We start from the raw sequence: 27547 nt of genomic DNA, 5'->3' as shown, positions 1-27547 counted from the left end.
TCCAAGTAGGTCAACCAATGATTCCAGAGAGCAATGAAACCAGAGCATTCAGAAGTCCAAATGGAAAGGCCAACAATTACAGAGGGGCCCCCTAATCTAGAATAGTTACTCACAAGCAACAGCAAGCCACCCAACAAAGACACAAGCACAGGGACCAGATCCTGCAATGAATCCAGGTGCTGACTCTGACCCCACTGAGGTAGCACCAAGTTAGCCATTACATCGAGGGTTCATTCACCTGCACACCTTCCAACATGATATATACTATCATCTGCCAGCAGTGCCTTTCTGCATTCAACACAGTACAAAGAGGTTAGTTTCTCTCTCTCTCCATGCATGTACACCATGGGTAGGCAAACTAAGGCCCGGGGCCCAGATCTGGCCCAATCGCCTTCTCAATCCGGCCCACGGACGGTCTAGGAATCAGCGTGTTTTTACATGAGTAAAATGTGTCCTTTTATTTAAAATGCATCTCTGGGTTATTTGTGGGGCATAGGAATTCGTTCATTTCCCCCCCTCAAAATATAGTCCGGCCCCCCACAAAGTCTGAGGGACAGTGGACCAGCCCCCTGTTGAAAAAGTTTGCTGACCCCTACACACACATAAATCTGAAATCAGAAAGGACATTATTCAGAAAACCATTTCCACCTCACAGAACCATATTTTGCTGATGTGACAGTGGCCATTCTCAGCCTACTGCACTAAGAAGTCTTCAGTAGACTACCCATTAGAAACATTAGGCACTTTACTTGGCTTAAGGGAAATGGGATTGTTTTACAACATAATCTTATACAGTGTATACATGATAGCATGTATGCTTATTCATCATTGAGCTCAACAGAGCTTATGCCCAAGAAAGATGATCACAGTCATTCAGTGGCGTAGCGTGGGTTGTCAGCACCCGGGGCAAGGCAAGTAATTTGCGCCCCCTAACCCGTGGATTTGCGCCCCCTAACCCTAACCCCCAGATGTTGCGCCCGGTGCGGCCGGCCCCCCCTGCACCCCCCACGCTACGCCACTGCAGTCATTGTTTGTTTGCATTTTTTAGATGTTGTTATTTTATAATGGAAAGGCAAGACATAAGAGCCAAATAAATGTATTTTTAAAATATGTTGCATTTTCTGGTTTTGGTGGTTGGTTTTCATTGTTTTATGTGGTTGAAGTTGCTTTGTGAGGGCTTGGACCTAACAGGGTGTTATTCTTTTTTTTATAAAAACAAACAAACAAATGAATATATAACACACTGATTATTATGATTGTCAGGACAATCATCTAGCCTATGGCTGCAGTGCAGGCTGATTTCTACAGTGGTACCTCAGGTTAAGTACTTAATTCGTTCTGGAGGTCCGTTCTTAACCTGAAACTGTTCTTAACCTGAAGCATCACTTTAACTAATGGGGCCTCCTGCTGCCGCGGCGTTGCCGCGGCATGATTTCTGTTTCCATCCTGAAGCAAAGTTCTTAACCTGAAGCACTATTTCTGGGTTAGCGGAGTCTGTAACCTGAAGTGTATGTAACCTGAAGCGTATGTAACCCGAGGTACCACTGTACTTGGCGCCATTTAGGCTTGCATTGCCTGTAATGCCTTCATATGTGAGCACCCCAGTGTATGCCATCCACAAAATATCCACATAGAACCTTCTAGGGCAACTTGATTTGGCTTTAAGGAAAGCTATCTGAGAGGAAGTTTAAGGAAGCTATCTGAGAGGAAATTTGAAGGTTGTCATTATGAGTGTCAAACACCTGTTCTTTCTATGTCACATATAAACTTGAGCTCATCTAGTGAACTTATCCTATTAGACTGAAAAAAATGTGTGAAAAATTGTAAATCCTGCTTTTAGAAATGCTAGTGCATAAAGAAGATAACAAGGGCCAGACAAGCTGTGTACACTGGTGACCTGCTATAATATAATATATACAGGATCCCCACATGCAGCCTTTCGTAGTATGGAAAATCAATGTGGAGAAATTTGCTCTTATTCCAATCCTTGCATGTTTCAGCACCGTAGCAGCACTCTAAATTGATCTTCCAGATGTTGCTGGTGCACATTGCACATTACAGGTGCTTCAGATCAACTCTGGTGCGCAGTAAATAGCTAGCATATACGAGGAAGCTATATTGGGGCAAAATTGAGATCGTTCATGTGGTTTTTGTCCTTTGTGAGACAAGGCTGTTGCCAGAAAGTAATACTGTCAATTGGTATAGGCAGAATTACTCAGAATTAGATCTGTTCTAGGGAGTGCCTAAAAATCACCACTTGTAGAGGCACTTAATCCCCCCACCCCTTTAGAAACAGGAAATGGAGCCCTGAAGGCTTTTGAACTAGAGAGAGTGGGGAGGGGGTATACAGCCCTCTGCCTGACCCAGACTTGGGGGTCTATGTGTGCCTGCTTTTTATTTTTTATTTTTTTAAAAAAGAAAATCTCTCTTTTTTCTGTTATTTTGGCAGACTTTTTGGAATGTCTGGGAGCTAAGGGCTTTGCTTCATGGAGCAGAATTCTGAAGCAAGAAAAAGAGAAAGTTATAGACTAAACCACAGAAATGTAAACATGTCTGCAGCTAAAATAACTCCACTTTCATTGAAAACACTCCTCGCTCACAATCAGACTTCTGTGTGCTATGCTCAATAAAAGTGCGTTAATAGCAACCAATTAATACATTATGTAACTCTGCTTTTTTATTTTTATTTTTTATTTTTTAAGAGAGCCCAAGACACTTTTAGCCGCTCGTTTTTTAATTAAGAGAGTACTCGAGTTTCTTCTTTGCCTGCTCGCCCTCGCGTCTGCCTGGACTGTCAGCTGGGATTCGTAGCTGGGATTGAGAGCAGAAGGAGGGGGAGAAAAAAAAGAAAAGAAGGAAGGTAGCTTTCAGGGCTTCAGCCCAGGAGAAGCAACACATGAATAGGGTTTGGTGACGAAAACGGTCCCGAGAAGGGAAATGCGATGGCAACGATCGTGGGAGAAGAGGCATCACGGTAAGATCGCAGCCTGCACGGCTGTTCTTTCCCTAGTACTGGAGCTGATCTGGGAGTGGTGGTGGTTAAAATCGGACCGATCCCAGACGTTCTCACAGGGCACGATTGGCGCACTTGCTTGTTTACAACTCGAGCTTTCTCGGCGCGCCGCGTTTCCCTAGCCTGCCTTGAACCCACGCTGAGCTCTTTTCTGGACCTCAGGTCGTCGCTGCGGAGGCGTTTTCTGTCTAGGATCCGGCCGGGTGGTGTTTGAAAACCCTCCTCCAGCTGGATCTTCCTTAGCACGTTTACTCAGAAGTAAACCCCAAGAGCTCCCGCTCCCTCCTGAAGAGAGCATCGCTCAGCACCAAACGGTGTCCGGGCATCTTTAGCCTAGAATATTTCAAACCTATACAGCTCCTGCCCAGAGCTCTGTAGCAAATAAATAAATAAATAAATAAATAAACCTAGCTCCGCGGCTAGGCAGCGAGAAAGTTCTTCAAACTCCTGAAAAGTTGGCGCTTTCCCCGCTCGCCTCTCCATCTTCCAGTCACTTCGGTCCGTCCTTCGCACCGAAGGAGCTTCCAAATCGATAACCTTGGCTGGCTGGCTGTGGAGCGATCTCTGAGAGGGTGCGGGCTTTGTTTTTGAAGCGATCTTCCCGGCCTAAGGCGAACTGAGCCACTGGGCACCTTCTCCCCGCGGCGCCCCGCGCCGAGCGCGCTCTTCCCTCAGCCGCCTCCGCTCCCACGTGCGAGCCAAGGACCCCCTTCCCCTCTCCCCACAGGAATGGTGGGGGACCGAGAGCCCTGCGCGCGGCAAGCCGCCTCCCACCGGAGCCCATGGCCCGAGTCCCGTGGATGTGGAGGGAGCCGCCGGCTCGCGCAGCCTACGCTAAGTCAACACAGGCGCCGCCGCCGCCGCCTCGCGCGTGTGGCGCGCTCGCTTCTGCCGCTTCTGCCTCAGGAGGCCTGACGGGCCGCCCTCGCTGAGGGGATCAGTCGGACCGCGGGGTAGGGGGTGGGGAGGTGGGAGGCTGCCGGCTGCTCTCGAAGGCCGGAGCTGCCACACGGGGCTGAGCCCTGACGCGAGTCGGGCGGAGTGGGGGGGGGGGGACGTCGTGTGAGCGGGGGGGGGGGACGGGACTTCCCCAACTCCTCCGTCAGCCTTTCTTTCCCGCCAGTCCCGGTGCCGGACGCTGTTGCTGCGGGCGCGCTCCCTCCGCTTCAGGGCGGGAGGTAAGTTCTTTCCCGTGTGGGGAGCGTGCAAGGGGCCGTAGGTAGGTGGCGGGAGAGAGGGAGGGAGGGAGGGAGGGAGCGGGCGCCTGGGTGAGGCTCTCCGTCTGGGCGGCAAAGCAAAGTGTGAGGGCGGGGGGGGGGGGCGGCGGGTGAGGGTGGCTGCGCTCGGCGGGCAACTTCTGGGCGCGCTTCCTCGGCTCCGCAATGGGGGGAAGGAAGAAGCTCGGCGGGCACCTCGGACGCCCCGCAGCCAAGGTCCAGTCTCGGAGCGCCCAGGTGGCTGGAGCGCTTCGACGGCGGCGACTGTCTTCGAGACGCGGAGAAGGGAGCCTGGGATAGCTCAGTCGGTAGAGCGTGAGACTCTGAATCTCGGGGTCGCGGGTTCGAGCCCCACGTTGAGCAAAAAGGATTCCTGCATTACAGGCAGATGACCCTCGTGGTCCCTTCCAACTCTACGGTTCTTGGCTGGCTTGGACCTTCCCTGATGAGTCGGAGGGTTTGTCTTTATTTGAGGAGGGGAAAAGGGAGAGGAGCTCGGCACATGCTCAGAGGTACCCCGGACTCTTATTTCTTCACAGACTGTGTTAGCACTGAAAAGAACCAGGACAGTTTTGTGGCTTCTTAAAGTCCTAGCACGGTTCGGAATGGGGTTGTGTCCTGCAATCCCCTTCCTCCGATGCATCTGAAAGGAGGGCTTGGAGCTCAGCCCCAATGCAGTGTAGGGACCTGCTTTTGGCCTCCAGAGATTTTCCGGAATACTGAATTCCGAATATAGCAAGGCATCTTTCAGGATGCATTAGTGTGCCCTAGATGCAGGACCCGAAGGGAAGAGGCAGGTTCTGGGGCAAGAGAAGGAAAGAACAGGACAGGGGAAGCATTGTGATCTGGCAGAAGGTGCTGGTGGTCCCACAGCTCAAGAAGTGTAGAAGGAGACAATACTTTTTGTGTGTGCTACTGTGCTGAATCCTAAAAGCAGTTGCTAGCTGCCTCTGAGTACCATACTTGGATGGCTTGTGCTCTTCTTCTGGAGGACAAAATTAAGCATGACCACACTTTTTTTAACCATACCTCCTCCTCTGCCCTTTCTCTCTTGGTAGTGCCACTTGCTGAAGTACTTCTTAAAAATTACCTGCAGAAGTCATACTTTTCTTTTAAAAATTCATCTGAATGTAGTTAAGCCAAAAGGCACTGTACACATGTTTGGGCAACATCCAAGGCAGCTGTGAAAAACACACAGTTTATACATTCATTTTGCCACATGTGAAGTGCTAAAGAACATCCTGCACTTTTGAAGTTACTACCTGGTTTTTCTTATTAGTTCCCTCTGTGCCCCAACCTCACCCCCTTTTCCCTCAGCCATAAATTTTTTCTTGACTTGGCTCTACCTTCTTTTAAACCAATTCTTAAAAGTTTATTTGTTGCTTAAGTGGAGAATGCTGTATGATTTTGTGGATGCGTACATTTACTTGCCTTAGTTCTTAAAACAGTATTTTTATTTTTTTCAGTTCTTCATTTTGCTAATTTTATTTTCAGAATGGTTGCTGCATTTGAAACTATTCATTCATTTTAGGTCTGAATGAGTAAAATTAATCAGTTACATTTAAATTCATTCATTTCAGTTATTTCATTTCAGACCCACCGCCATTCTTACTCCCCTTCTGCATCTCTCATAGTGTACATAAACGCATACATGCACACACACTTTGTAGGTAACCACAAGACATCATTCAATTAACTGATACAATGGTGCCTTTTTAAATCTGCACAACTCCCTGTCCAAGGTAAAAAGACTCTTAGTTTTGTTCTCCAGCATTTAAGTGTTTGAAGTAATATAATGAATAAGGGTCAGATTTGAGTTTGGTAAAAGGCTCACATTTGGTTTCACAAATGGCACACTCAGATACAGGAAATTAATTTCTGTGATCAGGTGATTGTCAAGTAAATATAAATCATTTTATCAGATGCTCTCAGTATGTGGTAAAATAAGCAAAGGCTTCTCTCTATTCATGATTGTATTCACTAGAAACCCCCAAGTACTGTAATTGCTGTGTTTAAAATGAAAAAATCCCCAAAACAATTCTGGTTTAAATAGCATTCTGTGGAGTTAACAAAACCTTCAGTGTCGGAATAGTAGTTTGTGTGCTGCATTGTTTTCATGTAGTTTGGAGCCCCACCAGGGAAAGTGGAACAGTTAGGTCTATAGACTGCACATGGAGAACTGTCACATTCCTGAGTTTTAACCCTATAAGCACACATCTATGGTTTGTTTGAAGCAACAGACAAAGAGTGCTTTGAGTTCAGATAAAGAACCAACCCTAAACTCCATTAAGATGTTTTTACCTGGTTTGTGAATATACTGTTATTAACTTAGGTGCATTTATGTTTTGCTTTAGAAATAAAATCCATCTTATCATTGGCACGACGTGATACAAAGATTTTTTTGGACATCTTTGTGCATTTAAAGAAGGACAGTTTAAAAGAAATGAATATAGCTCTTACTAACTAGCTAATACTTTAAAACATGACAATTCTTTTATTGTCATAATAGGCAGTAATGGGCAGCAAGCTAGCATTGTTTGGGTCACTTTATTTAAACTCAGTGTAGGAAAATATACTTATGAAGGATTCATTGAATGGGGGAAAAGTTCAAATAGTATTTCATAGATCACAACATTGTATAGCTCTTCTACTTTGTCAAATCTGCTCCTCAAAGTCAAACAAATCCCATAGTACTGCAAGAACTGTATGAATGATCTGTCATGGTTAGTTTTATACATAATTAGCTTTTTATCTAAGGATTTTGCTGTTTTGCAAGGTACTCAGTTTTGTTAATTTTTGCTGTCTTGCTTAAACACTTTGGACCTTAATATATTTCTTTATATATCTTTAGCAGGATTTCAGTTCTTTCCTGTGTTGAAACACTTTGAGCAGAGTTTGTCTTTAATTTTTTTGATGGTTAAATATAACTGCATAGCAGTGACATGTTATAAAAGCAAAATACATATAGACACAAAGTTTGCCATTAATATTGTTGTTGGAAATATGTTACTTTATCTTAGCAGTGGGGAAAAATAATCAGTATGATTAATTAATAAACAAATGCACATTCAAACTTTGCTTCTTATTAGCTTGATTTTAATCAGAGTGTTCTTCTATGATCATGCTTATGACATTGTTCTATGAAATCTGTGCATATCCTTTACCAATCAATTGAAACTGTTGCAACAGTTAAAGTGTTGCTGTTTTTTACTGTAGTACTGTATTTTAACTGATAAAAAGTAACACTCACAGCACAGTCCTATATATGTCCTATTGTACATGTCTACCCAGAAGTAAGTATAGGATTGCAGTCTTACAACCCAAACCTAAGCATGTCTGTTTAGAAGTAAGTCCTACTAAAATCAATGGGACTTACTCTTGGGTAAACTGGTTTTGGATTGCAGCCTAAATTTGTTGACATTCTGAATGCATCCCGAAAAAGAAATGCAATATGTTTACATCATTAATTGAGTTGACTGAGAGTATTCTCTTTCCGTAGAAGCGTTTATATATAAATAACGTATTGGTAGTACCTCATTTTTCAAGTAATCTACATGTGTAGCCTAACTGGTTTGAATTAGAAATCTGGAAAATATATAGTAGATGAGGCAGTCGACAAAAGCTATAATTAATTTTTAAAATTTAAAATAGGGTTTTGCACTTGACCAGTCAATAAAGATTTTGTCACTTGGTCAAATCTGGTGAAATAATGGTCATGTAGTTGTGTTATTAGAGTTACAAAGAAAATAATCAACAAGTTTTCTACATGCACAGATTACAGAAAGCAAATTAGATAGCTACCACTGTTATATTAATTTGAAAAAGTTGAAATGAATTATTTATTTTATTATAAATTTATTCTGCTCTTCCTGCAACTCCCTCAGGGTGGCATACATCATCCACCCCACAATGACCCTGTGTGGGTTATTAGGCTGAGAGTTTGTGTCTAGTCCAATTTCATCTAATGAGTTTTGTGGCTAATTAAGGTTTAGAACTTGGTCTTTCTAGTCTTGGTCTGAAATTTTGTTCATTAGACAGTGATGTTTGCCAATGATGACTTTTTGTGTTCCTTTCTGGAGATGCCTTTCAGGTAGCCCAGGGATGGGGGGAACTTGTGCCTCCCTCCATGTGTTGTTAGATTCCAACTTCTGTGGCCAATGTTCAGGGATGATGATGGGTGCTGTAGACCAACAACAACTGCCGATCCACAGCTCTCCCATCCCTTATTTAGGCAATGGAAGAAATGTTTCTGTGCTTCTAACTTTGCACCTTGTTGTAGCAGGGCTTGGATATAAGCTGCCTTCATCCCTGCCTTTACTAAAGGATAACACCATCATGGAAGTTAGCTTCCACCTTCCACCTATGGTGTAGATTCTACACAGTAGCATTCTTGCAAGTTCTACAGTATTTGATGCTTGTCCAGTATTTTCAACTGACCAGTCAACGGCCTACTTTTAAAAACTGTACTCCCAAAATGCAAAAGAAAACTAGAGTTTTGCTGAGTGCACCCCCACCCCCCACCCTGATTTTGTTGTCCTGGTCATGGAATGCAAAGGAGGGGGGGAGAGATTTCAGAAGTTTTTAAGGGGGACAAAATGTGGGTCTTACAGGCAATGGCAGCAATAGCTCTTCTTAGTGGTAGCTGCTGGCTGCCAGCTTCGATCTTGGAAAATAATAGTAGCTACCATCCAGCAGCAACTGGGGAACATTATTCATGCTGCCACAAATCTGACAGCAGCAGCAGAAGCACATTTGTTGCTGAAAGTTTTCATCAAATAAATTTTGCTTCATCAGTATGAAGGAAAAAAAGGGTATTTTAGTGGGCGCTGTTGATCTCTTTTTTTGTTATTTGCATGTCAAAATTAATGGTTACTGATCATCTTTCAGAAATGCTTTCATATAAGCATATATGCACAATTCCCTAATAATGAAGAATAAATGCAGATTAAGATGAACCTTGTTCCATCATATTGTGATCCTCAAACTATAGAGTAGCACCTCCAACCCTCTTGAATCTAAGTAGTAGTAGGTCTAAGTTAACGGACAGAAACCTTGACCATGTAGCAGTCTGGACATTCATGTGGCTTTCTTTTTTGGAAATTACATATATGGCATTATCTGCAATATTGGACACAATAGGCCAAATCCAGCTTCCTCCTAATCCTTTAGTATATGCCTCATTGACTTCAATGGTTTAGTTCTACAGTGTAGATTTTTTACCATGCAGTTTATGGAATTCTTCACATCTGCTTAATTCAAAGAGATTTTCACCTTCATAAAATAAACACTGGCAGGATATTCCTACCATGTAGTATAAAGATATTTGCCCCTAACTTGGGAGTTCATTCAGCGATGCTTTAATTCTATGATGATTTATTCTGTGGTTTACCTTTATATCAAGGAAATTATACTGGGTGCACAGCCACTCCAGTGACCCTATCTTACTGTAGCTCCAATCCCAGACACCTAAGAAAGGCAGAGCATTCAGTGATGCACATCAAAAACTCCCTAGAAGTTCTCTTTGTATGCTGCCCATGAACTCATATTTCATTTGGCATTCTGTGAAAAGGCAGAATAGAACAAAATTTAATATGTTACTGGTAGCATAGTAAGACTATTGTAGGTATAGTGTTGGCAGCCTAAAATTACTTGGCTAAATATACATGCAAGTTAAAAAGTAGGGAATTGGGTGGGGGTGGGGAAATGAAAGGGTATGTTCTAAATAGGGTGTTCTGGATGTATTTGTTGTAAGCTGCATTTTAACTTCTTCTATTTATACTTTTATAGTGGTATGTACGTGTATAATCTGGAAAGTTTGATTGAATACAAGAAATACTAATTTAACAATGAAAGCCAGGGGGTGTTTTCATCTCTGGACTCAAGTTTGCTCTGAGAGCCAATTGTCACAAATGTGTACTTATAATGAAAAATAAAATAAAATATCCCCTTGGGTCTGGCATTTTTCACATTGACTGGAGAACTAAAAGGATACTTGATCTAGAATAAACATGAGCGACTTTGCCAAAGGTTTGGGCCCCATACCATATCTGAATGAAGGCAACCCCCCCCCCCAATTAATTTCAGTGGAATTTCCTCTGTTTGGGATTGTGCCCTAAAGGGTCCCCCCTCCAAAAAAAGAAAAGAAAAAAAGGCTTATATTATTACCACATTTTCTGTGTCAGTGTTTTTCTTCTTCTTTTTTTAAGTGGAGATTTGTTACTGGAAATATGTTGCATTTGAGTTCTGCTTGTATCAGATAGATCTCTTTCTCAGCATAACTTGACTCCAAGAAGAAGAAAATCCCTCAAGCTTATGGCCCCGATCCAGAGCACCAGGCAGTGAGCTCTGCATTCACAACAGGGCTTTTGAGTTTGTTCTTTCTGACAGCACACCCTTTTCCCCCAGTGGCACCTGACAAGCTGGTCCTGAAAACCCAGGGAACTTCAGAAGTGTCCTTTGTCACAGGCCAAGGAACTGTTGTGGGGGGTTGTGGGGGTGGGGTGGACTGAAGAAGAGTTTGGATTTGATATCCCGCTTTATCACTACCCTAAGGAGTCTCAAAGCGGCTAACATTCTCCTTTCCCTTCCTCCCCCACAACAAACACTCTGTGAGGTGAGTGAGGCTGAGAGACTTCAAAGAAGTGTGACTATCCCAAGCTCACCCAGCAGCTGCAGGTGGAGGAGTGGGGACGCAAACCCGGTTCACCAGATTACGAGTCCACTGCTCTTAACCACTACACCACACTGACTGAGGGGTGGTGACAAACTCCAACTCACTCTTTTAAAAGGGCTTCCAGGGTAGCAGCCTTGCTAGTTCTGTTGTACAAAACTGAACTCTTTTATTTTGTATGATGCATATAAGTGGGTTCCTTCAGATTTATGAGATACTGTACTCTTTGTGTAAGGAAATTATTCCACCTGTACATTACTTGTGTACTTACAGTTTTAGCACTACAACTAAAGACTGCCATCCCAAATGCATTTAATAGGGAGTGAGCCCCATTGAACACAGCAGGACCTTCTTCTGAGCAAGTATAAATAGAATTGCATTGATAAGCAAACTGCTGAAAGACAAACCATGGAACACTGATGCAGGTGATAACCCCCGGATATTTCAACAACATTTTGAATGCCTGCACATTAGAACTGGCTCCTTCAGGTCAGGCTTATGATGAATCAAGCACTTGTAGGCTTGATCAGCCACATATCTTTCAGTCTGCCCCAACACCTTTAGATGCTCTGCTCCACATCTATTATTAATTAAATAAGTAATTATATTTTGTAGACCTGCCCTTATAGTGATCCCAGAGCAGTTTCCAGAATATTATAAAATAAACAACAGTTACATTTAAAACTATTTAAAAGAGTTGCCAGAATTTTCTTTCAAAAATACTAGGTAGAACTGGGGACAGAACAAAGACAAAACCTTGTAGGGCAGAGCCTGAACATAGGTTTGATAGCAGAAAATCTTGGTCAAACTAGATCAGATGTTTAGACCCTTCAGAAAAACGACAAGGATTTATTATTATTATTATTATTAGTTTTGGGGAGATGGGAAACACATCTACTGAATATTTATTAGTTTCTTTTCAGTGTTCCTGAAAATAGATAGCTGCAGCCCATTGCTTGAATAGAATAATCTTTGGAAGGTCAGCAATGCTTGAAGGACTGCAATGGACAGTTGGAGTGAAGCTGTGGTGCTACTGTCAAGAATTTCCTGTCCTGATCTTTATGAAATAGCAACTTATAAGGCACTTTTGTTGAACTCGTAATAGATACAAATTGTTGGTTTAAAGGTTTATGAATGGGACAGTTCTCTATAGGTACCAATGTTATTCAGGATTGTAGGGTGCTGCATGTGTACTGGTCAGGTCTTGTGACCTAAAGGGCTGTATCAAATGCTGGAATTTCCATGCACCCAATCAAACGTCTTCCTGTTCTATTCCCTCCAGTCTCCCTATGCCCTCAAAATCAGTTCTTGAGAGTTGAGGGATGCTCCAGAGCAGAGTGAGTGAGTGCTTGTGTATGTATGTATGTTGTTGTTGTTATTATTTATTGAATTTATATACTGCCCTATACCTTTAGGTCTCAGGGTGGTTCACAGAATAAAATGTGTGTCTGTTGGGAAGCGAGGGGAGGTGAAGGAGAAACTGAAAGATCCATTGCATCAGCAAAAACCGCTGGTGCAGCATTGTGTATAAACCAATGTGTTTCATTACAATGTACAGAGCAGTTTCAAAATCCAAAGCAACTGAACTTAAAATAATGGCATGCTTTCTTAAAAGGGCTTATTTCTTATTTGTGGCTGTGTGTACATTGGCTTAAATTGGCTTTAAAATAGCTACATCATTCCTTTTCTCACATCAGATTTGGACTGTTTGGGGGGGGGGAATGCACCAAAATACAGTATTTCCCAAGAAACGACAGGGTAGATATAGGACAGGTATGGATTGTGGCAAATGTTGTGGGTACACTGCTTTCCACACTAGTGGTGGGACTGCACTGTGCACAGCCCCAGACTGTGGTCAGAGCTGTGCCTCTTGTTTATTTTTTAGGGTTTCATATGGTTGGTTCAAAAAACTTAGTTCTTGAGTTCAAAATCAGATAAAGGAGAACCACTACAATGTTGTTGTTTTTTAATGAAGGCAATAGCTCTTTTATGCGCATTCATCCTGTCTTTCTTCAGCAAGGGACAAAGTAGTAGAAGTAGCTTCCAAGTTTGGGATTCCCTTGCTAGATTGAAGCTACAGGCTGGATTTGGATGTGTACCTGGATATTCACATAGCGATGTGCATTTGAATGCAAGGTGTCCTGTGTAACGGGTCCTCGTTTCATAAAATGATAGAATTGCACAGCTGAAACTGATCCCAAGGGTTAGCTAGTTCAACTGCCTGCACTACAGGAATCCTGCCCACAATGTTGTATCTTCAGTATAGGTCTTCAGTATGAGATTCCTCACATAAGGAAATAAATACAGTGATGTTGTCCATGACCATGATGTGGTCATTTAGTCTTGTGCACCAGCTGAGTATTCCCTCAGCAGAGCCCACGTTCCTTTCTTAACCAGCATTGGCAAATAAAATAGAAATTGCAGTGACTTGACTATATATACACAATATACACTAGCAGATATTGCTTAGTAATACTAGTTTTTATTTTGAAGTACTTAGAGACTTATCATTTTATCTAATGCAGCAAATGCATTAAATTTTTCAGTAGAGGCAGTATGCATAGTACATTGCTACCATTCAGACCTTTGTGAAATATATCTTGTGAAATACCACAGTGGGCTAAGTGATGGGCCAGTACTATGACTGATAAATAACTGAGCATCATTCACCTGCCATTTTGTATGTTTCAAACACCACTGAGCCAGTTGCTTATGTGGCCAATATAGTCTTACTATGCTACCACTGGTAAAATGAAGAACAATAGTAGGCAAAAATTATGGAAAAAACAGCCCTATTTTAGTAAAAAAAAGAGAGAGAAATAGGCACACTTATGCAGGAAGCACAGCTAACATGCCATAAGTTCAACTTGGATGATCTATTCTAAGTAGTTTATTACAACCCACGTTTTTGAAGGTAGAAGCCCACTTCATGAAAATTATGAGGTTGACGAAAGTGTGTGTGCCTGTGTATGGTGGTATTCAGCTAAGTTTTACTCAGAGTAGACCTTTTAAAATTAATGGATCTAGCATAGTCATGTTCATTCATTTCAGTTTGTCTCCTTTGAATAAAACTTAGTTGTAGACCACTGTATGTAAAATTCTGCTATTTTGCAGAGAATTTGTAATAGCAGATGACTTTGTGGCCTTATTCAGGCCCACTTGTTTTACTGCTGCTGATTATATTGTTTTATTTAGCTTTTACACATATTTTTAATATTGATGTTATGCTGCCTTGCAGATACAACTATATCAAATAGAAACTAACTATTATAAGTATGGAAATAGGTACAGATAGCATTAGGTACGGGGGGGGGGGGGGAAGAGACCAAATTAATAAAGTGAGACCTAAAAGATAACAGAAATGCAAAGAATATATCCTGCTTTCGGAGGTGTGAGACATGGAGTAGGTGTCTCTCAGTGATTTCCCTGTAATAAATTTTTTGTCCAGCTCTCTCTCATAAAAGGGTGATTTATTTAGTTAGCTGCCTTGCAAATGCAAACTGGGAATCGAATGCCGAGTTGTGTGCTTCTTGGCTCATGCAACATCACCGGGAGTAAAGATTTTGCAACAGTAACTTAGCTAACAAGTCTCTTGATGATGCATTCGACTGAATGGAGTCCATCCAGCTCTCTCTCTCTCTCCTGTTTTGGTACTGCAGGGCTAAAAAGGAATGAAAAGTAATAAAGACCTATTTTGAGCACTAAAATAAGCAGACATGACTCAGAATACTTACAGTGAATAGAGTGGTGAAGTAAAAAGGTGCCATTTTTACACAGTCATTTTTCTGACCATAATGGCCTTTTAAACTCTTACTAAAATAGCATATTTGCTCAGGCACTTTTCTTGGAAAACTGAGTAAAACGGAGGGGGAAAACTTTGCAGGATCTGAGCATTTTATTTTCAAAGTTTGACACAAGTTGTGCAAAAAAGACCAATTGGAGGGGGGGGGGGAATCAATTTGAGTACTCTTGACAAAATTAATATTTCCTTTGTATCTATTTTGGGCAACCTGCAGTAGTAAGGCAACAGTAGTTGGATTTGGAATTGTTCACTGAATTCCATCTGCATTCCATGCCCCATATGGAAAAGAGAGTATACAGTGGGCATGATATGAAACTGAAAATATGCAGTGACTTGGTCTAATTTTAGCGTTAATTGGGATGTGCAGAGACAGAATCCATATGCACAGACTTTGAGGAAATGGCATCCCACGACTTGATGTAACCAATCATGATGCTTGATTAAAGGAACCTTCGAGACATCAAGACCTCTCCCACCTTGAACGAGCAAACACCCCCTTCCATCACAGGTCCTCATTAACCGATTCTCACTACACTGGCCTTGAAGGACTGATGAGGCACTTGCATTTGGTGTCAGTGCTTAGGAATTTCTAACAATTCTTTCTAACACAGACCAGAAAATTCCACTTCGGATGGATTTCTTCTCTACAGGTGGATAGTTCAATGAAAACATTGATCCAGGCTGCATTCAGACAGCACTTTATCCTGTCTTCCTGATGTTTCCTTACCTATGAATTTTTTTGTATCTTATGTGATCTTTCACAGGACATAACAGCCACTTCTGGAAATCTAGTGGAAGTTTAGTACTCATTTCCATGTTGGTTGTTTCCAGAAAAAAATCCACTTGCAGCCCCATTAACTCAGAAGATTGTGGGAGTTTTGTGCTGTAATTTCCCCGCAGTTTTCATTATCACACCATCACTGCTCACATGATGACATTTGGAGTGGTATCCCAGCATGCAGTTTTTTCCCACTGCTTAAAATATAGTGTGACATGGGGTGGACGGGACTTATGTTATCCTCTGTCCTCTTGCTTTTATGACTTGGTTTGTTCACTACTGGAGTGTTGGTCACTATTATGAGGTGGACTTCAAATTCTACATTTGGATTTAATTTTGTGTGCATTTTCCAAATGTCAGCTTTCTGCCTGTGTCATGATAGTACATTAACCATTTTTCTAGCCATACCTGCTAAAGGGGTATACAACTATGCTGCAAAGATAGCTGCCTCTGCAACAACAACAACAACAACAATTTTATTTATATCCTGCCCATCCGACTGGGTTTCCTCAGCCACTCTGGGCGACTCCCAACATAATAAAACATTAAACATTAAAAACTTCCCTAAACAGGGCTGCCTTCAGATGTCTTCTAAAAGTCAGATAGTTGTTTATTTCCTAGACATCTGATGGGAGGGCATTCCACAGGGTGGGCGCCACTACTGAGAAGGCCCTCTGCCTGGTTGCCCGTAACCTCACATTTCACAGTGAGGGAACCGCCAGAAGGCCCTCAGAGCTGGACCTCAGTGTCCGGGCAGAATGATGGGGGTGGAGCCATTCCTTCAGGTATACTGGGCCGAGGCCGTTTAGGGCTTTAAAGGTCAGCACCAACACTTTGAATTGTCGGAAATGTACTGGGAGCCAATGTAGATCTTTCAGGACCAGTGTTATATGCTCTCAGCAGCCACTCCCAGTCATCAGTCTAGCTGCCACATTCTGGATTAGTTGTAGTTTCTGGGTCACCTTCAAAGGTAGCCTCACGTAGAGCGCATTGCAGTAGTCCAAGCGGGAGATAACTAGAGCATGCACCACTCTGGCGAGACAGTCCGTGGGCAGATAGAGTCTCAGCCTGCGTATCAGATGGTGCTGGTAGACAGCTGCCCTGGACACAGGATTGACCTGTGCCTCCATGGACAGCTGTGAGTTCAAAATGACTCCCAGGCTGCACACCTGGTCCTTCAAATCCCAACCCCCTCCATGTAAACGTGAGTCAAGTTTATGAAGGGTGAACTCCCATCAGTGGCGTAGCGTGGGTTGTCAGCACCCGGGGCAAGGCAAGTAATTTGCGCCCCCTAACCCGTGGATTTGCGCCCCCTAACCCGTGGATTTGCCCTAACCCCAGTTGTTGCGCCCGGTGCGGCCGGCCCCCCCTGCACCCCCCACGCTACGCCACTGACTCCCATAAACCTGCTTTCGGTCACTTACAAGTGTGATTTTAGCTTGGCTTCTGCTGGATTTCCAGCCTAGAGTTATAAAGTAGATTATTTGTGTGTGTTGCAAAATGTTTCAATCCACTGGATATAACAATATAACATTTGCTGACTTTCCTAGTGGCTAGGGTGTTATGGCCTGTTCTGGAAGCACCTTCAACAATGTTGGTGTCTTTAAGAGTGAGAGCTGAGACTTGCAATTGGCATGCTTATGGGATATGTTTAGTGCTGCCACTTTAAATTCCAAATGTGAAAGTCTTAATGTTTGGGTGATCTCCCTACATAAAAACTTCATACACATATAAGACTAGCATGCCAGGGAAAAACCTAACCCATTACCCTCTTCCCTGACATGCCTGTTTTGGATATGGAAAGAGCTTAATTAACCAACTAAACAATTGGAGGAGCATTCAAACACAGAGCAAAGCAATACAGTCCATCAGCAAATAAAGGAAAACTTTCATAGAGTCTACCTAAAATGCTTAGTTTGATCTCTGGTGCATGGAAAGGATGAGGCAGTACTGCAGCACATGCTATGTATTACTGCTGTCTCGTTTAAATGCACTTCTGTGTGCGCGCCTGCTCATACATGTGCAGTGTTGGCATTGGATGGTAGTGGCTGGCACAGAGGGCTGGTGCTGTACTGCTGCACTCCCAACAGCTGTATGACTACCACTTACTGATACAGTGTGTGGATGTGGCAGAATGGTGGTGCAGTTGGGACTATGCAGGCACACAGCCGGGGAATACTCCACTTGTGCACCCGCACAGCCACAACTTTACCACTGCTCTCCTTACAATGCTGCTTGCCATAATGATGTGAGGGCAGGGTAGGGCTGTGGCAAGGTTGTAGCTATGTGGGTTCACTGGAGGGAGCATCAGATTGGCTCTGCTGGTATGCCCATACAGCTCTAACAATGCCACCAACCTTCCCTGCATGTCCTGGTAAGCAGCAGCTGTTCTGCCCCACCACTCCTGGTAGCAAGCTATTTATGCCATAGATGGCTTGACACACTAGATGCATATGGGCTAACACATACCATTCTGCCAGTGCTAGGCATTGTATGTTTCGTTATATTGTCCCCTAGTCTCTGCATTTAGAACTGTTTTAAATTTCCCTTTGTAGATCTGATAGGCCACAGAGCTTTCTAATATTATGAATCTGTTGGTTGTGCCTGTCTGGTACATCTAATTGTGTTTAGACCTCTTCTCTTCAGAATAAGAAAATAATAACCCCCTTGGCTTTGTACTCTGCCACTCCAAGTTGTAGCTTGAAGGGCTTGACGTTGCATTGTCTTTTCACTTTGTCCACACCTTCTCTTTTATCTTAGTTAGATTCAGCCTTCTATTAATCCTTCTTCTACAGCTAATCTTTTATCACCTGCATTGATGTGTCACTTGTTGTGCTGAAGTTATTGCTAAAGTTGAAGATTAGTTTACCTGAAAATGTGGCATGGGTGTGAGTTTAGCTGACTAGATGGACTTAAAACCCAAGAGACCAGAACACACATTGAAGGTGTTTTCAAACAAGACAGTGATCATCTGGAATGTTTATACCTGGCGGGCAGCAGGTTGCAGAAAACTGGATAAATGCTTTGACTGTGGCCAGAAATAAAGAGATGGAAAGAGACTGACCTTCTGTGACCATTTCCATATTTCTTGTTATTTTATAAGCACACCTAGAAACTTTCTTTTCCCCATTCTTCTAGCAGCAGAATGGGGACAGAATCTGTAGAGCTACTCAACAGGTTAAATGGATATCATGCTATGTATATAGCTATAGGCTTTGCTGGGCTTCAGAAAATATTGGATCAATCCCCTACAAATCACTGCCAATTTCATTAGGTTTTATTAAGTTTAATAAAGAGCTCAGAGTCCATACACCCAAAGGGCATAGGGTTCTTACATCTTGATGAATCCAACATGAAAATATAAAGTGGAAATGTAATAATTTCACCAAATATATTTGACTAAGTAGGGACAGAGGTATTTCAACAGTGTCTTGGATAGTTACTGTAGGACATTATATGCTATTCTCGTAGTATTTTTTTCTCAAGACCAGATGTGAACTGGAGTGTTTTCTTAGGCTATCTGTGCTTATAATACATACACAGCCGGCATTATTGATGGTTTTATGCAGCTGTGTTACATTGAATATGATATTTTCTATTTTTGTAAAAATAGAAACTTTCCCTCTTTTAAAATTGCTTTTGTGCCTTTTATTCAAAATGAAAATCAATCTAAGAAAAAACACATTGGGGTAAATGATGAGAGAAATAGAGCAATACAGGGTGAATTATTGCTCTCTGAACAGTACTCCAATGAAATGGAAACATAGATGCTTACAGATGGAGGCTTTTTCATGAAACACAGCATATGGTTCTACATCAAAAAATAAGAGTCCTAATAAAGACGTCCTTGCTTGTAGCAGTGTGCTGTACATCGACTATGTTGCACCAGGATCTCTCTGCCCAGCAGATGGTCAGCACTGTGAGTTTTGACAGTGTTGATTATCTGTTATGGAGGTGGGTAAAATAACTTCAATCAGTCCTTCTCCCTTCCAGACAAGGGGATTGATGCTTTAAGAACTGAGAGGTAGGGTGCTGGCACTTCCAGACTGTTGCTATTTTCAATCATATACCAGTAAATTCAGACTGTGCAATTAAAGTTCAGTAGGTGTTCTTGCCAAACAAACCTGTGTGCCAAAAGAGGGAAAAGAAAAAAAGAAAACTGGACTTTTTATGATAAGGAAAAGTGGACACTGGAAAGTATGGGATAAGATTGCTTGATGCAACACTGTCTAACTTCCCTGCAAACAAATTGGAACAAATGCTCCATAAATAGAAGACATTGTGTAACCTCCCCACAAACTTTATGCAAATTGAGATGAATGCTCAGTAGATACGTTATGAAAGCAACCTTATGGACCCAGTTCAGTATGACACAATGTGAATGTAGATGTGGTCTTGATATGGTTATTTGCACTTCCATTCCTCAAACAGCACTGTTTCATTATAAACTGTATGTGGAAAAATGTTTCAGCGCAAAGCTTTTCCCTATGTTGGTGACTGCGTATATTGCCTCCCCCCCATATTTTTAAATAGCAGGGGAGGAGATTGTTAAGTGCTTTCATTGTTTGTGATGCTAATTTTTCAAGAGCAGTGAGGTGGTCAGGCAGAAGAAGGGAAAAACAAGATATAGAGACTTATAGAATATTTGACTTCTATGAGGCAGGAGGTTCCATGATACATTAAAGTCTCTTATTTTAGCCACAATTTTATTTACCTCAGTTGGTAGCAGAAGGGGATGAAGAAACCACGGTTGCCAGGATCAAACCTATTTCATGGCAATCATAGTGTGCCCTTTGGTCATGAGAGCAATCAACAACTTTAGCTAGAATTGGGTGCCAATGCCTTTAGTTCATATGTGTTCCTAGCCTGAAAAGCTAAAGTAGGGATAGGAAACCTCAGACCTGGACCCCAAATATGGCCTTTAAGGCTCTCTGTTTGGGGCCCAAGACTCTTGTTTGGCCATACCCCCTCTCAACTAATATCTGTAATATTATGTGGCCCCTTGAAAGTTCCCCACAAGGAAATTTGACCCTGAGGTCAGAAATGGTTCTCTACCCCTGAGCTAAAGGATTTGATCAGAGGTGTGGTTCCTTTTGGTGGAAAGCTGTTGGGGGCCACAATCCAGTAGCAAGAGGGGCCAGAGCCACATACAACCATACATCATAGCTGTCATAGCTGTCAATGTTTCCCTTTTTTAAGGGAAATTCCCTTATTCTGAATAGGATTCCTCACAAAAAAAGGGAAAAGTTGACAGCTATGCCATACATCCTCAATACAGACAGAGCGATTTCTCATGGAAACAGAGGCATATATTTAATTCCTAGTAGCACCACTCAGATTTCACCTTCCATTTTCTCCAGAGATTTTTTAAACAAAGTTTATTTTAAAGACTTTCCAACACCCTTTATTTATCTTGACTGCATAAAAGGCAAAAATAACTCAATAATTCAAGAAGAAGAATGCAAATAATGCTAATGCACAGCTGAGCTGTAAGCCCTGCCTTACAGCTATTCAGAGCTTCAAACTTCAAAATGCAATTGCCTCTTGAAAATTACATACATGCAGTTACAGCATTCAGGGGCAACTGTTTTTTGTTTTCATCTGCAAGAAACATGGCTACCTCTCTGTTGGGAAATTCTTTTTCTGCTTTGAACTTCTTGCGATGGAAGGAGCTGCAATTGCCTAGTGAGAAAGAAAGACAAAGTGAAAGTTCTGATTCAACTTTTAAAGAAAACTGTTACGTGTTAGTTTGGCGTTTATTAGCAAATCCCGTATTTGTATTTCTGTTCAGAATTAATTTAGACTTGGGAATGCCTCGGCTTATTAGTTCCATCATCTAATAAGAATCATCAGATGGAAATGTTACTGAGTATAAGCATGTGCACTTTGGAAATGCTGACAAATAAATTAAGGAAAGAAAGTTGACCAGTGTTCACAAAAAGGATAATTCACAGTCTCACAGTGCTAGAATTTAAGGCTGTCCAATGAAGCTGGATTTTGGAAGATTCATGACAAATAAAAGGAAGAACTGAGTGTTGGAGAGCCCTAAAGACAAACAGATTTATTGTTATATAAATTCCATGGACCAGAACTCACATCATCAGGTGCATGAACTGCTGTAGTCAGTTGCCAGATATGTACAGTATATATAGGGGTGGGTGGGTATGTATAGTGAGTACAAGAATAAAATACAATGCAAATAAATGTGTAGTATGTCTGTGACATACATTGCAAATCCAAATTGTATTCAGTCATAGAAGATGGTACCAATATATTTAATGGCATTTCCTACCTGCCCTTCAGCACAAGGTCCCAGGATAGATTACAACTCAGTAATATAGTATTAAAACCAGTTTTTAAATTACATTAAAAACGTATCAGAATAGAGCAGAAAAAATAGGATGGGTGTATCTCAAGTGGCCCAGGGGGAAAAGGCACATATTCAACATATGCCAAAAACTATACATTCATGGTTCCAGACATATCTCTCACATAGCTTATGGAACACCCTAAAGAGGAGCGATAGGGAAGACGAAGGTCTTGCATATATTTGGGGTATAAGTCATTTAGGGCTTTAAACACCAAAGTGAGCACGTTGAATTGCACCCATAAACCAACTTGCAATCAGTGCAGCTGTTTTGAAACCTTTAAATGGAATACTAGCCAGTAAGGTGCTGCTGTGTTTTGGACCAGTGGAAGTTTCTGCGTTGTCTTCATGGCAAGTCCCATATAGAGTGCATCGGAAATAATCCAGCCTGGAGGTTACCAAAGCATTGGTAGAGATTTTAAACCCTGATTACTCAGGTTTAAATCTGTGTGTGGTCTAGATGTGGTCTGGGTGGACCCTGGGTCTGACTGGGGCTACTCAGAACCATTGGATTGAGCTGTGAGCACAACCAGCACAAGCCCAGTGTTCTCGTGCTGGTTTCTGAATATTCTCATGTTTATATCAGACTTAAGTGTATTTGTTTTCTCCAGTAAAGCGAGCGAGAGAGAAATATTGGAGTCTAGGACCCTTGCTCTCTGTGAGCCCAGTACATTAATATCCATGTTTCTACCTCTTGGTGGCACTGCTGATGGGAGCGTCTTAGCAGGGTTGTTGGAGTAGCCCTGCTTTTCTTATACCTTAGCCTAAAGGTTATTTATTGTTGCAACGAAAACTCTTTGATTTGGACAGGCACAAGAAGCAAAGGCCTTTTCAGGTTGATGCTCTATATAATCCCCTCCCATAGGAGACCCATATGAACTCATAATTAAGCACCTTCTGGTAACAGGTGAAAATTTGACTGTTTAGAGGCTTTACTAGTGTGGTTTTTTTATGCTGATGAGCTGGATATTCTTGACTGCTCTTGTTTGTTTTGACTCTGTTTTGTTTTGAGCTTGTTTGGATTATTTATGGCTAAACTGTTAGCTACTTTGAGTTTCCTAGTGGATAGAAAATTTTAAAATAAAGTTTATGGGCCAAGCCACTGTGAATATTATTCATGTCCTATACAGTAAGTGTTAGCTTCACAAAAAGTACCAAAACTGCTACAGCCTTCAGAAAAGGACAGATGTGTCAGCTGTCAAGGATAGCTGTGAATAAGAAATTAATAACATGGTTGGGCTTTGTGGCAGAATTTTCATGAGTGCTGAGAAAGTAGATTGTTTTGCTTAAGGACAGCAAGTTGCTTTTCTAAAGGTGTTACAGTTTATCCCAGAAAAATAAAAGCTTATTTACAATTCCACTATTGTCTTTGTATTTTGAGAACATAGAATAAAACTCCCTACAAAAGATATTATAAAGCATTTTATAGGGGTTGTGCATAAGTGACAACAACCACTGCTACTTGCCCCTGAATGAACAAATACAAAGCTGAATTCAATTTGCTGTCATTTACAAACTGTTGAGCAGTGCTTTTGTAGTTTATGATGTCAGGAAAGCACTGGGGTGAATTACAGCCTTCTGTTTACTCAAGAGCTATTTGTTATACAATGTGTTAAAGACATGGTTTGCAAAAAAGAGAAACAATTAATGTAATGTTTCTCCCAGTGAGAAAAGTGGGGAAATAATGTGTTTCAGTTCAGTGTCTCTGCTCCTATTTCATACTACCTTGCGTTAAAAAAGGGGGGGGGGGAATATTGCATCTTTAAACTTATTTCCAAGGGCCTTCATTTTCAGTGCTCTGCAGGAAAGGTTCATAGAGTACATTGAGAAAGATGTTTTTGTTCCCCCCACCGTGGGTTTCTGTCCCAAGACTGCCAATTAAATTATCCCATAAATCCTCCATTATAGGTAGTAAAACCTAATTTTAGATTTCCTGCCCTCTACAGTGTCTTGCTTGATTGCTACCAGTTGGCTAGAAGTGTAACCTGTTAAGCAGACAATTGTAGAGAATTGCCTGTTCCTTTCTTTGCCACATGTGAAGGTTTATTAATTCTAGGGATTTGCTCATAGGTTTCACTGGCAAAGTTTACCAACGAGTCCCAAAAATGTTTTGTAGCTCCTCAGCTTGGGCATCTTGTTTTAATGGGGAATATATTTGCTGTAGAAACTTACGTCACAACCCATCTCAGATATCACAGTGATAAAAATATTTTCCCCTTATACAGTTCTCATAACCAGCTGTAGTGAGTAAGCACATTTAAACCTCTTTCTAAATTGCTGGCTGCAAAACTAGGTCATAGAGTGTCCCACTAAATCTTCCTCTCTACTCCTACTTTTGCAGTTCCATCTAGTCATTCTCTTCCCCTCCACCCCTCTCCCTCTCACTCAGAGAGTGGCGTGTATGTGAAGGTCATACAATTTATAAAATAATTTACAATATACTTTAGAAAATAAAAAGAAAGAATGTAAGAAGAACCCTACAAGCAGGACATGAGGACAACACTCTGCCACACTATTCTGAGGCATATCACTTCCAATACAGAAGGTATTATACAGCCATTATGGCTAGTAGTCATTGATGGCCTTATTTTGCATGAATTTGTCTAAACTCCTTTAACAGCAATCCAGGTTAGTGGCTCTGTTGGGGAAGCAGCAGTGTCGCTGCTGGCAAGAAACGTGGGGTGAAGCAAAACAACTACCACTGTACTGATGCATTGCCCAGGCTGTCTTAGGGGTTAGAAGAATGCCTTATCCCATCAGCCCCAGCCTGATGAAGCCCATCAATGATTAGCTACATATGTCTTTTAAGGATGTGAAGATGTGAAATGTTCCTATATCCATAGAATGATAAAGAAGAGCTGTGATCCAAAGGGCTCCGCATGCACTCTATGGTTTAGTTTTGCAGAAACCACCCCATAGAATCTCCAAATTCTTCTCAGAGCATTTGAGAATTTTGAGGAAGATTGTTTTGAATGGGGACTGCTACCTGCAGTGTTGCATGGTATATCCCTCACCTCCCCGGTCACTCCCCAAACTGCTGTTGTGTTAAATCCCAAAATGGCTTTTCTGAACACAGAGGAAGTTCTAAGTGTAGTTGGGGGTTCTGTGCAGGCAGCTTCTGAACAGGAAAAGCTGCTGGGGGAAAAAAATATCAGATGTGGAATTGAAACATGATCCATCTGGCCAAAGCATGCAGACCTATTCATAAGATAGGGTAGAAAGGTAGTTGTTATTATTTTCTTCTGTAGAGACTATGATTACTTATTACCTACCACAAATCGCTTGGAAAACGTTTTTGTCACTATGTGCATGTAAAAAACATTCATCACTACCACCTCTGGTGGTAGTGGTTGCTATGGACTGTTGAAATGACCCAAGAACTGCTGACAGCTTGGATCAATATTTTGAGAGCTGTGAATTCTTAAGCGCAGAATCCTGGCTGCCAGTTTTCTTGGCTGGCTTCTTGGAGCAGCTGTTTTAAGTGATACAAACAGCAAACTTGTATTATTCGGAGCTTTGGAGAACTTGTAGTTTTAAACAGACAGTGGAAATAAGTGGCCTTCAATAAAACAGCCAGAGTGAATTGTATTACCATTACTCACATGACTTTTGAATGATACTCAGAAGTTGCATCCAAGCTGAAGGTTAGTAAGCCCTAACCATGGTTAAAGCCGGAAGGGGATGTAGGAGATTCTCATTGGAATGAGGAGGAAGCACAAAGCCATGCAGTCTACTCTTCATCCCTTAGCCTTGTTTAAAAGAATGGGAGTGTTATACCTGCACTGAGGTTAGGGGATATTTATTGTGAGGGACCCAAGTAATTGAACATTTGGAGTTAAGTGAGAGGACCTGGATCTTTGGAGTGATGCACCAGGAGGAATAAGATGGTAGGTAAGGAATTTGCAAAGCTAAGCAGAGTCCAGTATGATTTCAGATTGGATGGGGGACTGCGTGTTGAGATTCCTGCATTGTAGGGAGTTGGACTATATGACCCCCTGGGGTCCCTTACAACTCTGCAATTATATGATTCTAAAAGAATAGCTCTGTGGAAAGGAGAGAATATTCAAAATCAATTCAGCACTGATGGGAGATCTAAACAGTATATGCAAACTAGAATTTATACCTGCACTGAGTCTGTGGGATATGCTCATTTCTGGATCTGGGTCTTTAAACAAGAGAACATACAACAATGTTTATATTTATGATTTTATCTATTATCTCATTTATTGCATTGGAATTATTGTTTTAAGGTGAATGCTATTGCAGCTCACCATGATGAAGGGTGGCTTATGGATATTTTAAACAAATTAAAATAAATGTTTGAAGGGGGTTGGAGAGGGAGGTATTTGTGAAGTGCTGTGGCCCTTCAGGAATAACTGTTGAAATCTCTACCCCCTGAATAAGAGGGTTGAGTGAGGTAGACAGAAAACTTTGGAGATTTTTCCTTTTGTAGGTGCTCAATCAGATATTGCAGACTTTATGATTTTTAAAAAAATTAAATTTGTGAAAATATATGCACGTCTAGACACTTGTGTCCTTGGGCTGGGGCCAGGAATCTAGTTAAAATAAATAATGCACTGATGTTTCCTCATAAGATTAAACAATTTTATGCCAGTTACCTTTAGTCATTTTCATTTTTCTTCCAATACTGTTGCTGCTGGGGATACAGGACTCTCTCCTGTACTGCATGAAATCTGCTTAAACATGATTCAGAGCACATGTTTACTATATAATAATCGAGTCTGCAATTGTTGCATGAGAAAACCGTCTCTAAGGTACTTTAAAAAGTGAAACGAGCTTATAATTTTTAGTGTTGCTGGTTCTCTGTTATTAATATATTAGTGAGATTTTCCCCCAAAGGCTCTTATGAGTTGCAAGAGCTATTATTACTAAGTGTTGCATGCTCATTTATTTATGCAGTGCAATGGTACACTTAAGTATTTGCCATCTAGAAAGCATACACAAATAGTACATAAAGTTGGTTTTCAGAGGTTCAGTCATAGCTGTCAACGTTTCCCCCCTTTTTAAGGGAAATTCCCTTATTCCAAATAGGATTCCTCGCAAGAAAAGGGGAAAGTTGACAGCTATGGGTTCAGTTCAATTTTCTACAGGATCCGATTCATAACATGCTAAAGTAGAATTGCAAAGTGGTGAAAGAGGGAGTAAACACTGCTTACTAAAACAAACTGCACGTTCATAACTAAATTAAATGATGGAGGTGGATAGCAAGAATTAGCTGGCAAGTACCATCATAGTGGTATTAGATGAAGAAATCTAAAGTTGTATATCCACTCATATGGGTCAGGAAAGTGTAGAAGAGAAGGATTTTAAGTTGCATTTTTCAATAGGAAAAAGTAAGCAAATTCAGCGGGATTAAAAAGTGCTTCATTTTGGCTTGTTTACATATTTTGGTGTTTATGTGCCCAAGTCTATTCAGTAAAATTACTGGCAAATGCGGACTATCACATGAAAACTTCATTCTTTGGGGACAATTTCTGTTAGTCAACATTTTGAGCCCAACAAAGCTCTCCTTCCAACAGAACCAATTGAAACTCAACTAAAAATGCTGGCACATATCACCAGCTAGTTGTCTGTTAAAAGCTGCTCATATTGTTTTTATTGTTGAGAAAAGCAGAACTCACCATATGCTTATTGGTACAGTCTGCAATACAATAAAATAATATGTTTTGTTGAGTAGTG

The 27547-nt window shown here is 41.5% G+C and overlaps 1 protein-coding gene across 5 annotated transcripts in view; it reads left to right on the top strand.

Moving 5' to 3' along the window:
- The first annotated feature begins 2731 nt into the window (after positions 1-2731).
- The window catches only part of ERG (ETS transcription factor ERG), a 113383-nt gene continuing 88567 nt past the window's right edge, over positions 2732-27547 (top strand). For 3 of the 5 annotated variants that reach the window (XM_081859891.1, XM_081859889.1, XM_081859886.1), the window contains exon 1: positions 4096-4191. The gene's annotated coding sequence lies outside the window, so the exon portion shown is untranslated. Of the gene's footprint in view, positions 2975-4095; positions 4192-27547 lie in introns of those variants that run through there. The other 2 variants (XM_081859888.1, XM_081859887.1) reach the window with 2 other exon arrangements.

This window comes from Podarcis erhardii (assembly GCF_964252035.2).
Source record: "Podarcis erhardii genome assembly, chromosome: 4".
NCBI lineage: Eukaryota > Metazoa > Chordata > Lepidosauria > Squamata > Lacertidae > Podarcis > Podarcis erhardii.
This window is presented reverse-complemented; position numbering and strand designations above follow the sequence as displayed.